Source organism: Cetorhinus maximus, chromosome 12 (genome assembly GCF_964194155.1).
Source record: "Cetorhinus maximus chromosome 12, sCetMax3.hap1.1, whole genome shotgun sequence".
Taxonomy (NCBI): domain Eukaryota; kingdom Metazoa; phylum Chordata; class Chondrichthyes; order Lamniformes; family Cetorhinidae; genus Cetorhinus; species Cetorhinus maximus.
The window spans coordinates 4,633,161-4,645,468 of NC_135890.1; positions in this window are offsets into that span (position 1 = coordinate 4,633,161).

The following is a 12,308-nucleotide window of genomic DNA, read 5'->3' on the forward strand; positions in this document are numbered from 1 at the left end:
CAAGAACGAGAGGATAAAGTGGTAACAGCAGGCAGGAACTTCAGAATGAAAGTGAACATTGACAAAACCAAAGTTTGTAATGATACTCGTGAGGAGTTGAGTCAGTGTATCACTGTATTCGAACAATATTTGGTTGTTGCCGTGGTTTGACATGTTTGGCTACACTTGCTGCACAAAGCTCGCCAGGTTCTGAGGCAGAGAATGGGCAGGGAGTAAATATCTGCATTGTAAATATCTTCTTGCTAGTGGTGAAAATGTGATTGATTTTTGCTCTGTCATACACCGTGACTAGTAACTTGAAATGAAATGCCAATTAATAACCCAAGGTCTATATCTTAAGCTGCTTGACCTTGGCTCTTTCAGATTGATGTAATGCAGAAATTTGATTCTGATGTTGGAGTTAGACAAATATGATGAGCAAATGCCAGTTTTTTTTTTCTTAAAAGTTCTTTCAATATGGTAATGGTGATCCATTACATGATGGTTCCTGAATGATGTTGCGTTAGCAAATACAATGAATGGCCATGAGCAGCAAACACAATACTATTATAACATAATCAGACACCTAGAATTTAGTGAAAATTCTACTGTTGGCTTCCTCTATTAATTTTCATTTATTATTTAGGTCATGGGTGGAAAATGGCAATTGAGTTTAATGCGGAGAAGTACGAAGTGATAAATTTTGATCGGAAGATCGAAGAGAGGAGGTATAAGCTGAAGGGTACAGTGCTAAAGGGCGTGCAGGCATGGAGAGACCTGGGCTATATGTGCACAAATTGTTGATGGTGACAAAGTAGATTGAGAAAATGGTTAAAAAGGCTACGGGATCCTGGGCATGATAAATAGAGGCATAAAGTACAAAAGCAAGGAAGTTACGATGAACCGTTGTAAAACACTGGTTGGGCCCCAATTGAAGTATTGTGCGCAATTCTAGGCATTGCATTTTAAGAAGGATGTGTGGGCTTTAGACAGGGTGCAGAAATGATTTACAAGAATGGTTCCAGGGAAGAGGACTTAAGTTACATGGATAGATTCAAGAAGCTCGAGGTAGAGAAGAGGAGGTTGAGAGGAGATTGGATAGAGACACTCAAAACCATGAGGGGTCAGGATAGGATAGATAGAGAGGAATTGCTCCCATTGGTGGAAGGCTCAAGAAGTAGAGGACACAGATTTAAAAGTGATTGTCAAAAGAACTAAAGGCAACATGAGGAAAGACCTGTTTATGCAGCGAGTTGTTAGCATCTGGAATGCACTGTCTGAGAGTGCGGAGGCAGACTTAATCAGGTCTTTCAAAAAGGAATTGGATATGTGCTTGAAGGGAAACTATTTGCAGGACTATGGGGAAAGGGTGAGGGTCTGAGTCTAGCTAACTTGCTCCAGCAGGGTGTTGATGTGGGCATGGCAGGTTGAGTGGTCTCCTGCGCTCTAACCACTCTGATTCGAATCTATGGTTCAAAGATTGCAAAATTCATTCTTCAGTGATCAATATAATTTGCAATCTGTAAACAACGTTCAGTTATTCTGCCATACAATAATGCAGTGCAGAAATTCTAATCCCAAGTATTTGTCATAAATTTGCTGGCAACGTAGAGAAATGTCTACTTAGCTTGGATGAAGGTGGGTTGAAAATGATGTACTGCACAACAGTGATGCACTTTTCTCAAATTAAATTGATTACATTTTAATGTAAATTAAAATGTTATAATAATTTAAAGACAGCTGCCAGTACATTATATTATAGCCCAATTTGTGTCAGCAATCTGACCTACGCGCACTATAAATTGATAAAAAGCAATAACAAAATTTACAGTAGCGATTAAACATGAGTGAAGTTGTTTATGGAACTCTCAGGGTTTGGTTAATTGATGTAAGGATGATCATAATTTTTGGCGTATTCAGAAGTGCCCTTTACAGATTACACTTTTTGCTTACTCATTTTGCCAGACAGGTACGATTGCACAAGAAACGTTAGGAATATGCTTAGCTTTGTGCTGTTGTGAAATTAGCCTTCAAGGTTTTTTTCTTTTTTAATTTTTCATACTTAGTGTAATTACACTAGTCAATCAAATACAATCCAATTGCAGAGTTACAAACATATTAAAATGTAGTGTTTCCATAAAGAGAGAATATTGCGCTGTTGTTCTTTTGAAAGATACTTCTAAAAGGTGACTTTTTTAAATCAAAGCACCCTCTTGTATTAATATCTAGCATTATTTGCAAGAGCAATAATTTGCTTTCATACAGTATATTTAATAACTCTTACTAGAATTATACTGGACCTTGGTGAGGCCACACCACAGTACTGTGTGGGTCAGCATTTTGGAACTCTCTCCCTAACAGCACTGTGGGTGTACCTATGTCAAAGATTCACAACCCTTTGAGTGAAATAATATCCCCTCATCTCAGCCCTAAATGATTGGTCCCTTATCCTGAGACTGTGTCCACATGTTTAGATTCCCCAATCAGGCAAAACGATCCCTCAGCGTCCACCCTATTAAGCCTCTTCAGAATCTTGTATGTTTCAATGAGATTGCCTCTCATTCTTCTAAACTCCAGAGAATATGAGCCTAATTTATACAGTATCTCATCATAGGACAGCCCCTCATCCCAGAGACCAATTTAGTGAACCTTCGCTGTACCACCTCCAATGCATATCCTTTCTTAAATGTGGAGACCAAAGCTGCACACAGTATTCCAGATGCAGTCTCATCAAAACCCTGTACAATTGTAGCTGGACTTCTTTATTCCTGTACTTCAACCCCCTTGCAATAAAGGCCAACATGCCATTTGCTTTCCTAATTTTTAAAATTTATTTATGGGCATTTATTGCCCATCCCTACTTGCCCTTGAGAAGGTGGTGGTGAGCTGCCTTCTTGAACCGCTGTAGTCTATGTGGCGTGGGTACACCCACAGTGCACTTAGAGAGGGAGTTCCAGGATTTTGACCCAGTGACAGTGAAGGAACGGCGATATATTTCCAAGTCAGGACGGTGCGTGACTTGGAGGGGAACTTCCATGTGGTGGTGTTCCCATCTATCTGCTACCCTTGACCTTCTAGATGGTAGTGGTCGTGGGTTTGGAAGGTGCTGTCTAAGGAGCCTTGGTGAGTTCCTACAGTGCATCTTGAAGATTGCTTGCTGTACCTGCTTGCTAACATTCTGCGTTCCTTATACCAGCACACCCAAGCCTCTCTGAACATCAACACTTACAAGTTTCTCACCTTTTGAAAAAGATTCTGCTTTTCTATTTTTATGACCAAAGTGAATAACTTCACACTTCCCTACATTACACTCCATCTGCCATCTTGTTGCCCACTCATCTAACCTGTCTGTATCTCTTTGCCGCCTCTCTGTGTCCTCCCCACAGCTTACCTTTCTACCTAACTTGGTATCATCAGCAAACTTAGATACATTTCTCTCTTTTCATCTAAGTCATTAATATAACTTGTAGATAACTGAGGCCCACTCTCTACTTCCTGTCTGTTAACCAATCCTCTATCCATGCAAATATATTATTGTTAGGAACCAGGGAAAGTTTAAGTGAGTTATATTTGTACTTGTGGGTGTTAGGAACGAGTTTCAGCTTTAGTGTTTAAGTTTGATTTGTATTTCTGTATTTGTGTGTTAAGAAAAGGAGGAACTTGAGTTTTAGTTTCACTTAAAAAGATGCCTGCATTTTAATGAGGTTTACAACTCTTGATGGTGAGTTAAAACAAACAAGGTAGAAAAAAACTGTGCTGTTGCCTAGCAACTGGGAACCAGAAGGAGAGAGAGGCCCCATGCAGACACAAAGAAACCAAAAGCAATTTGAGTTCAGTTGGCCATTATGCTCTAAGGTGAAGGAAGTAGTTTAAGTCTCTCTCTAGCTGGACACTAGCAGATGCCAGAGAAAAATAAGTCTACGAATCTTAGATGGGTTGCTCTGAAGTTAAAGTAACAGTGATTGTCACGCGAGCTCTGAATCTCAAGGGAGTAACCAAGTTGCCAGGAGAAGCAGGACACAGGATAGGGAACTGCAGGAAGCAGATTCCAAAAACTAAAGGAGAAAGTTCCCAAAATCAGGGAGTGGACTGGAGAAAGTCCGAGGAAGACTTTCCAGCCAAAGGGAAAGAACACAAATCTAGAAAAGGTCCTGTTAAGTGAAGTTAAGAGTGAGGAGCAGGGAATGGCTCCAAGCTTAACAGGAGAAAGCTGCAGGGAAAAATAAAGCAAAATGGGCTTGCGAGAAGCCAGAAGATCCAAGGAAGCAGCCGAAGATCTGTAACTCTTTACTATAGGCATGTGAAGCAGTGGTGAAGTAAGTTAAAATGCTTAGAGAGCAGGTGCAGACATGATGGGCCAAATGGCCTCCTTCTACACTGTAACAATTCTGTGATTCTGTGGTGTTCTGTTGGCATGGCTAAATCTGAGAGAGAGTGCGTGGAACGCACGTGGCGATCGGAAGGAAAGTTTGAAACTGGAGGTGGACCCTTGTGGAAGGCGGCCAAGAGAAAGCGTTGTTTGGGAAAAGATTCCAAAGCAAATTCTTGGAGAGTGGAGATCGTGTTAAAGACGAAGTTTAGTGAGACCGTTGGCTCACAGTGTGACAAGCGTTTTGGGGGGTTAGTTGATGAGAGATCCATAGCATCTGTTTGGGGTGACACCTGTCATTTTGTTTCAGAGTGTGGTGTGTCTGACCACAGGGTGCCTGTTGGTTTACATGGACTGTGAACATTAGAGTAGAAGATAGCTTTTGTAACTTGTGTTATCCCTACAAATCTGTACATATCTGTAAATGTATAATTGTGGGTGAAGGAATATTGTAATATAGTTAATCTTTTCTTGTTTAATGTTTTATTCATTTGCTAAAAGTTCACCAGCTGACCCTTGTGACTCTGTTCAATATCCACTCTCCACGTTTCTAAACAAAAAATGAAAGTTGGGATCTATCAAGCTGAGTTCCACCCTGAGATCTGACTTGGTCAGAACTAACATCAACTGGGATCATAACAATTATCCCCAACTCCATGAAACCTTATCTTGTCTATTAACCTTATCAAGTGACTTTTGGAAATCCAAGTATATTATATATATGTACTTCGAGGTTTGTTTGCCTACCTGGCTTCAGGCAGCGCTCGCAGTCATCAGCGCCAGGCTTCACAGGCAGCACCACATCACTTTTAAGGGGTCTCACGGGCAGGTTTCCACTTACGAGACCAGCCACAAGGCGGGGGTGACTTTTCAACAACTGCAGAGCCAGGGCTTGATTGGGGAAGGGGAAGAAGTGGCCTCAGGCAAGGGAAGAGGCTGCAGGACGAGAGGGGTATCCCAGGGTGTGTGTTGCACACATGTTGATCTGTGCAAGTGGCCTCAAGATGGTGAGGGCTGAGGGGGCAGTCTCCAGAGGAGATGAGGCCAGATGGAGATGTGAGGGTGTGTGTGTGAGAATGGGCGGTGATGTCCCTTGAGCTGGCAGTGAGTGAGATGCCAGTGAATGTGTGATGGGTTTGTGAGTGTGTGAGTTTAGAGTGATGAGATGGTTGCCTTACCCTGGCTGCACAGCTGAAATCATTCATTCATTTTCTGCACTGGATGGCCAACCTCTTCTGTGCAGCGTTGGCACTGATCACCACTGCCATCGCCTACCAAGCTGGAGCGGTGACATTGATGGGCCTCCTGCAGCCAGAACGGAGGAAGATGACATCGTGGTGGGCTCCAATGGCATCCAGAAGGCATCCCGCGAATGCATCACTTGAATTGGGGGGGGCTTTTCTTGGCTTTTGGGGTCGTGTCTTCAGCGATGCTCTCGAGGGCTGGAAGCACTGAGAGGAGTGGGCACGGCTGCACTTTGATACGGCGCCCGGTCTGAGGAAGCGACGAGTTAACAGTGTGGTGGGCGAATTGGAGGCCATTTGCCAGCGAGACAGTGTGTTTCCCAGGAAGGCACGATTAATGAAGCGGGATTGGGGCGAAACAACGTGATAACCGCCATTGCGGCAAGTAAAATGTCCTTTTTCCCACCCGCTCCGCACTTAGTGCAAATCTGGGACAATGATGCCCAAAATATTTGTTCATTGCCTCCACCATTTCCTCATTCCCCATGATAATTTCTCCCGTCTCTGCTTCCGAAGTGTTTACTTCAACTACTCTTTTCCTTTTTATATACTTATAAAAGCTCTTACAATCTGCTTTTATATTTCTGGCTAGTTTTTTCTCAGATTCTATCTTTTTCCCTTTTAACCAACTTTTTGGTGGCCCTTTGCTGGTTCCTAAAATACTAAAAGGATTGAAAAAAAGATCGAAAAAGGATAGAAAAGGATAGAACACTAAAAGGATAGAAAAGGTGATAAAAGAGGATGAAAAGGAGATAAAACAATGAATAAATAATTTATTCATTGTTTTATCCCTTTTTTAATCCCCTTTTTTATCCCTTTTTCTATCCCTTTTCTCCAACCACCCCATCCCCAAAAGGACCATCCGTTACTTGTTCATGTTGTTCCTTCCCTCGTTCTGCCATTCACACATTCTGTTTTCTTATCTTTTTGCCACTATCAGTACCTTCTTTAGCTCTTACCACTACCATTAATATTCCATGTCTTTATCAGTCTCCCCTTAGCCTCCACCTATCGCTGACCTTCTATCCAGCATCACCTGCTCCACTCCCCTTAAACAGTATAAATTTCATCACGTTTCTCCTCTTTAGCTCTGAAGAAGAGTCATACGGACTCGAAACGTTAACTCTACTTCCCTCCCCACAGATGCTGTCAGACCTGCTGAGTTTTTCCAGCATTTTCTGTTTTCATTTCGGATTTCCAGCATCCACAGTATTTTTGCTTTCGATTTATCTTCCCCGCTCCGATACATTTGTCAGTCTGTGGGAACAATTCCCGGCACCAGCCCGTCAATTTTGTGATAACCAGGTGAAAAGGTGTGAACTGGCTGTGCTCTAATCCACCTCAGGTCACAATAAAGGGAAGGAAATCCGCCACTCTTCCTCAGCCTGCCCTCTGTGTGACTCTGGACTCCTAACTGCCCCCTGAAATGGCCTAAGCAAGCCCCTCAGGTTAGGTTGGGCAGCAGATGCTGGCCCTGCCAGCAACGTCCACATCCCATTGAAAGAGAAAAGAAACCTGAATTGGGCTGATGTTTTTCGGAAAGTGAGGATATTTATAGCACAGATCTTTCAGCTGCAGATACATGGTGACATGATGGAACTCATTCACAACGGTTAACCAGGATGCGTAAACCACCACTGGGAAAGCAGAACTCCGCAGATGCTGAAAATCTGCAATAAAAACAGAAAATGCTGGAAAAACTCAGCGGGCTCTGGCAGGAAGCTCCAAAGAAAGGTCACAGACCTGAAACGTTCACTCTGTTTCTCGCTCCATTGCTGCCGCCAAAACCTGCTGAGTATTTCCAGCGTCTTCTGCTCTTCTAATCCTTGAGAACCACTAGCCAGGATTCAAATAGAGAAGGGAAGGAATAGCTTGAATAGCCAGAAAATTATCATCAGGGGGTTTTGTTGCTGAATTTGAATTGATGGTTGGTGAGTTTTTCAGAAACCCCTCTATTCAAAGTTGACGTATCTCCTTCAGTAAAGCTAAAGATCAATAAGATGAGATCTTTTCGGAGAGAATGTGCAACTGACAGGGTGAAGAAGAGTGGTGCCACCTTCACATTAATGTCATATGAACTAAAGAACAAGTACAGACAGACGAGGGGCTAAGGCGGCAGCTTTGCCCCTTCTGTTTACTTTTTATTTTTGTTCGATCATGGGATGTGGGCATTGCTGCCCATCCCTAACTGCCCTTAAGAACCGAATGCCTTTCAGAGGGCATTTAAGAGTCAACCACGTTGCTGTGGGTCTGGAGTCACATGTAGGCCGGACCAGGTAAGGACGGCAGATTTTGTTCCCTAAAGGACATGAGTGAACCAGGTAAATGTCACAAAGCGAACATATTTGCTGGTATGGTGCTGAATATGAGCGAACGTTCACAGTACTTAATATGATATGGAGAGCTCTTAAAGCCAGACTGATTTCTAAGTATCTTCGCAACCTCCTGGTTATTGTCGTTGTTTGACCTAGTTCTCCCATCTGTTACAAGCATGAATAGATGACCTGCATCACCCGCTGATTTGATAGCACTTGGGATGCAACTTTGAGAAAGGCTACGGTTCTTCTAGATTCTTCTTTTTATATATTTTTTTCCTTTATAATTTTGACTGGAATTAGGCCGATCAGTCACCATGAAGCAAGTGACCCAATTCTATAATCTTGTCTTTGTGGTGTTATGATCTCAGTCGAGACCAGTGACTTTTTTTTTTAAAAAGGGAGAAATCCAAAATCCCAGTTATTTACTGAAAGAATGGAGCCATGATTTTAAACAAAAGAATTTTTACTGTACAAGAGTCAAACAAAGCAAACACTAAATACTATCTTGGGTAACCATCTATACTCTAAAACCCAGAATCAAGATAAGTTAAACATGAATTAACAGGCAAATTGCACATTTGATGGCAGATATTCAAAGGTCTCACAGATTGGCTCAGCAGGTCCACCCAGCTTATATATCATCAAATGCATTCACAAAGTCCTTCAAAACTCTGTCTTCCTCGTGAAGAATTTCGGCTCCTCGTACTCTAGGATTTAGCCTGATCCTCAGCCGACAGCAGTGCACAACCAACCCGACTTCCAAGCGCACGGTCTTCATGAAAAATGGCACGCCGTCTGCAGAACCCCCTCAACTCTGCTTATAGTGCTCTGGATGGTGGAGATGTTATCTTCAAGTAACAGTATCTTCAACTACAGCAACTGTACGTTTGCCTATTCTCAGTGTCTGGATCCAGCCTCCATCGTCTTCAGCCTGCCTGTACTGCACCACTGGAATCATCATCTGAGCTCCGATGGCTCTGTGCCCTTTTAGCTGGTTTAAACCGGTTTCAGTTTCCCAGAAGTTTGGTTTCCAATCTCGGTTTCAGTCTTAGTTTCCTTGTCGGGGTCAGTTTTCCTTTTCAGTTAGCGTCTCTCTTGCGTTTTTTAAGCGTTGAAAGCACAGATTCCACCACAGCAATAATTGTACTTGTACGACTGTCAGTTAGTGGAGATTAGAGGAAGTGAGAGCTGGGAATGCAGGAATAGAGAGTTGGTGGTGAGGGCTGGGGTGTGGGGTGGGGTGGTGGTGATCGGGGAGAAAGGGTTGAAAGGGAGCGTAAGCTGAAGGAACTGGAAACTGTGGAAATTGGAAGAATCAGGAGCAGAGACTGAAGTAATTTGGAATGAGGATGATTGGGGTTTGGAGGAATGAAAGCCCTGTTATTATAGTCCTAAAATTAAAAATCACAGAATTGTTATGGTGCAGAAGGAGGCCATTTGGCCCATCGTGTCTGCACCAGCTCTCCGAATGAGCATTATGACCTAGTGCCAATCTCCTGCCAATTCCCCATAACCCTGCACATTGTTTCTATTTAAATAATCATCTAATGCCCCCTCGAATGCCTCGATTGAACCTGCCTCCACCACACTTCCAGGCAGTGTATTCCAGACCCGAACCACTCGCTGTGTGAAAAGTTTTTTCTCACATCACGTTTGCCTCTTTTGCAAATCACTTTAAATCTATGCCCTCTCGTTCTCGATCCTTTTATGATCAGGAGCAGTTTCTCCCTATCTACTCTGTCCAGCCCCGCGTGATTTTGAACACTCCTGTCAAATCTCTGCTTAGCCTTCTCCTCTCCAAGGAGAACAGTCCCAACCTCTCCAATCTATCTTCATAACTGAAGTTTCTCATCTCTGGAACCATTTTTGTAAACCTCTTCTGCACCCTCTCCAATGTGTTCACATCCTCCCTAAAGCGTGGCACCCAGGACTGTCCACAATACTCCAGCTGAGGTCTAACTAGTGTCCTATACAAGTTCAGCATAACCTCCTTGCTTTTGTAATCTATGCCCCTGTAGGATACTGTTACGCTTTATTCACTGCTCTCTCCACCTGTCCTACCACCTTTAATGGCTTATGCACATATACACCCAGTTCCCCACCTCCTGCACACCCTTTAGAGTTGTACCCCTTATTTTATATTGTCTCTCCATGTTCTTCCTACCAAAATGAATCACCTCAAACTTCTCTGCATTGAACTTCATCTGCCACCTATCTGCCCACTCCACCAACTTTTCTATGTCCTTTTGAAGCTCTACACTGTCCTCCTCAGTAAACAGAAATAAACGCAAGAAACAGAAGTTTATGGCGTGGTTTTAAATTTGGAGCAGTCATTTTGAAAAATGCATTTTTCTGCAATTTTCCGAAAAATGAATAAGTTGCTGTGATCTTATCATCACCGTCACTGATCCAAAGAAAGCTGCTGGCTACCTGAGCACTTCAGGAATATGGCTTTGCGCTTTAGCAGGGGTTACAGTTCTCTCCATGCGAGACTGGTCAAACTGACCGGTCTCATGTTAACACATCATTCAGAAGTAAAGCTACACCAGAAAAATATCACCAGGGAAGCGGCTGAATAGTTTCTATGCTCTGACTCGAAAGCAAAATCCTGCAGATTCTGGAAATCTGAAATAAAAACAGAAAGTTGGAAATAGTCGGCAGGTCTGGAGAGAGAAAATGAGCTAACGGCCAGAATCTTAGGCCCGGCGGGCACCCGACCCGAACGGATGTGAAATAGCGCGAGATATTTCACTTGGCGGGCATGCGCGTGGCAGTCAGAGGCGCGGCCGCCGGCAATTAAGAGGCAATTAAGCCCATGAATGATGCAATCAACAGTGATTTCATGGGGCCCGTCCACATTTACGGCTGGTGGTCGGGCCGTTATCCCAGGCGACATTCACGTTTATGTTCAAACCTCGATCCAGGGCGGAATGAAATCTCCGAGGGGGAAATAAAGTAAAAAGAGATATCCGGGAACTGTTTTTTTTTATGAGGTATTGCTTCCAGGTGCTTGATTGTGCAGCATTTTGCAGCATTTTTGTTTTATCCTTTAGTCTGTGGCGATCTGCAGCTCCCTGGGGGCAGCTGTCTACCTTCAGGGAGCTCACTGGAAGCGCTCACCCAGCACCCTCAGACACGTCGTCACCCACCCTCTTCCCACCCCCACCCCGGCAGCGCTGAGCTTTTCAGCGCGTTTCACGCTGGCCGTTAATTGGCCAGCCAGCCTGAAATGGTGGTCGAAGGCCGATCACGGCTTGTGGCACGTTTCCCGTCCGTTCCCTGGCACGCCGATTGCATGTGCCCGACGAACGCAAACTCAGGCCGATATTTCAAATCAGTCAACTTTCATTGGAACCTACTGGCAGCTTTGGATTCCGTTTTATCCTGGCAGCGTATGTCTTTAGATTATAATCCAGAGTAGCTCTGGTGAGCCTGAAGCGTCAGACGTGTTCACAGATGAGAACAGCACAGAAAGAGGCCATTCAGCCCATCGCGTCTGAGCCAGCTCTTTTGGAGAGCAATGCACTTGGTTCCACTCGCCGCTCTTTCCCCAAATCTCTGCAGATTCTTTTCTTTCAAGTATTTATCCAATTCTCTTGGAAGGTGACCCTATCAGGCAGTGCATTCCAATTCCTAACCACTCATTATGTAAAAAAGCTTTCCCTCACGTTGCCTTTAATCTTTTGCCAATCGCCTTCAACCTGTACCTTCTGTATCATTTTGAAAATGTATTTTTAAATGCAGAATAATGCTGCATTGTCAAAGGATGATAATCTGGACTGCTCCAGTTTAAGAACCTTCGACATCCGCTGCAGGTTTTTCACGTGGGCTCTGAGTTGTGAAACATTGCAAAAATATTGTGATTTATGAGGTTGCAGCTGAAGGCTGTGGCTACTAGATGTGGTCTAGTTGGTTTGGAGTTTTACAAGTTAAACATATCTGACAGGTTTATATGTCATTGTCAGCTATGATAGCGATGCTTGAGTGGGTCACGTGGTCAATAATTGAGCAGTAGATCAGATAGCAATCTCAATCTTGTCCTGTTTTAATACATGACAGGGATGGAGAATCCAATAATGTTCATTATGATTGAGCTCTGAACATAAACATTAGTTTTCCTTCATATGACCACACAAGTGACTTCAGTAGTTTTATTTCTTAAGCTTTTGCTTTCATGACTGGAAGAAACAGTGCAGCAATGTTTAGCAATATTAGAATCAAATTTGCAGCTGAATGTTATTAAACATGAGACAATGAGAGTGTCACAGGACAGTAACACTTCAGGCTAGAGGTGATGCTATAAGAATGCTTTTGCCAGGTTTGCAAACACACCGCCCAGTTTGTTATTCCGCTTAATGATGTCCCTGAATTTCCACAGGTCCTCCCGGTATCTGCGAA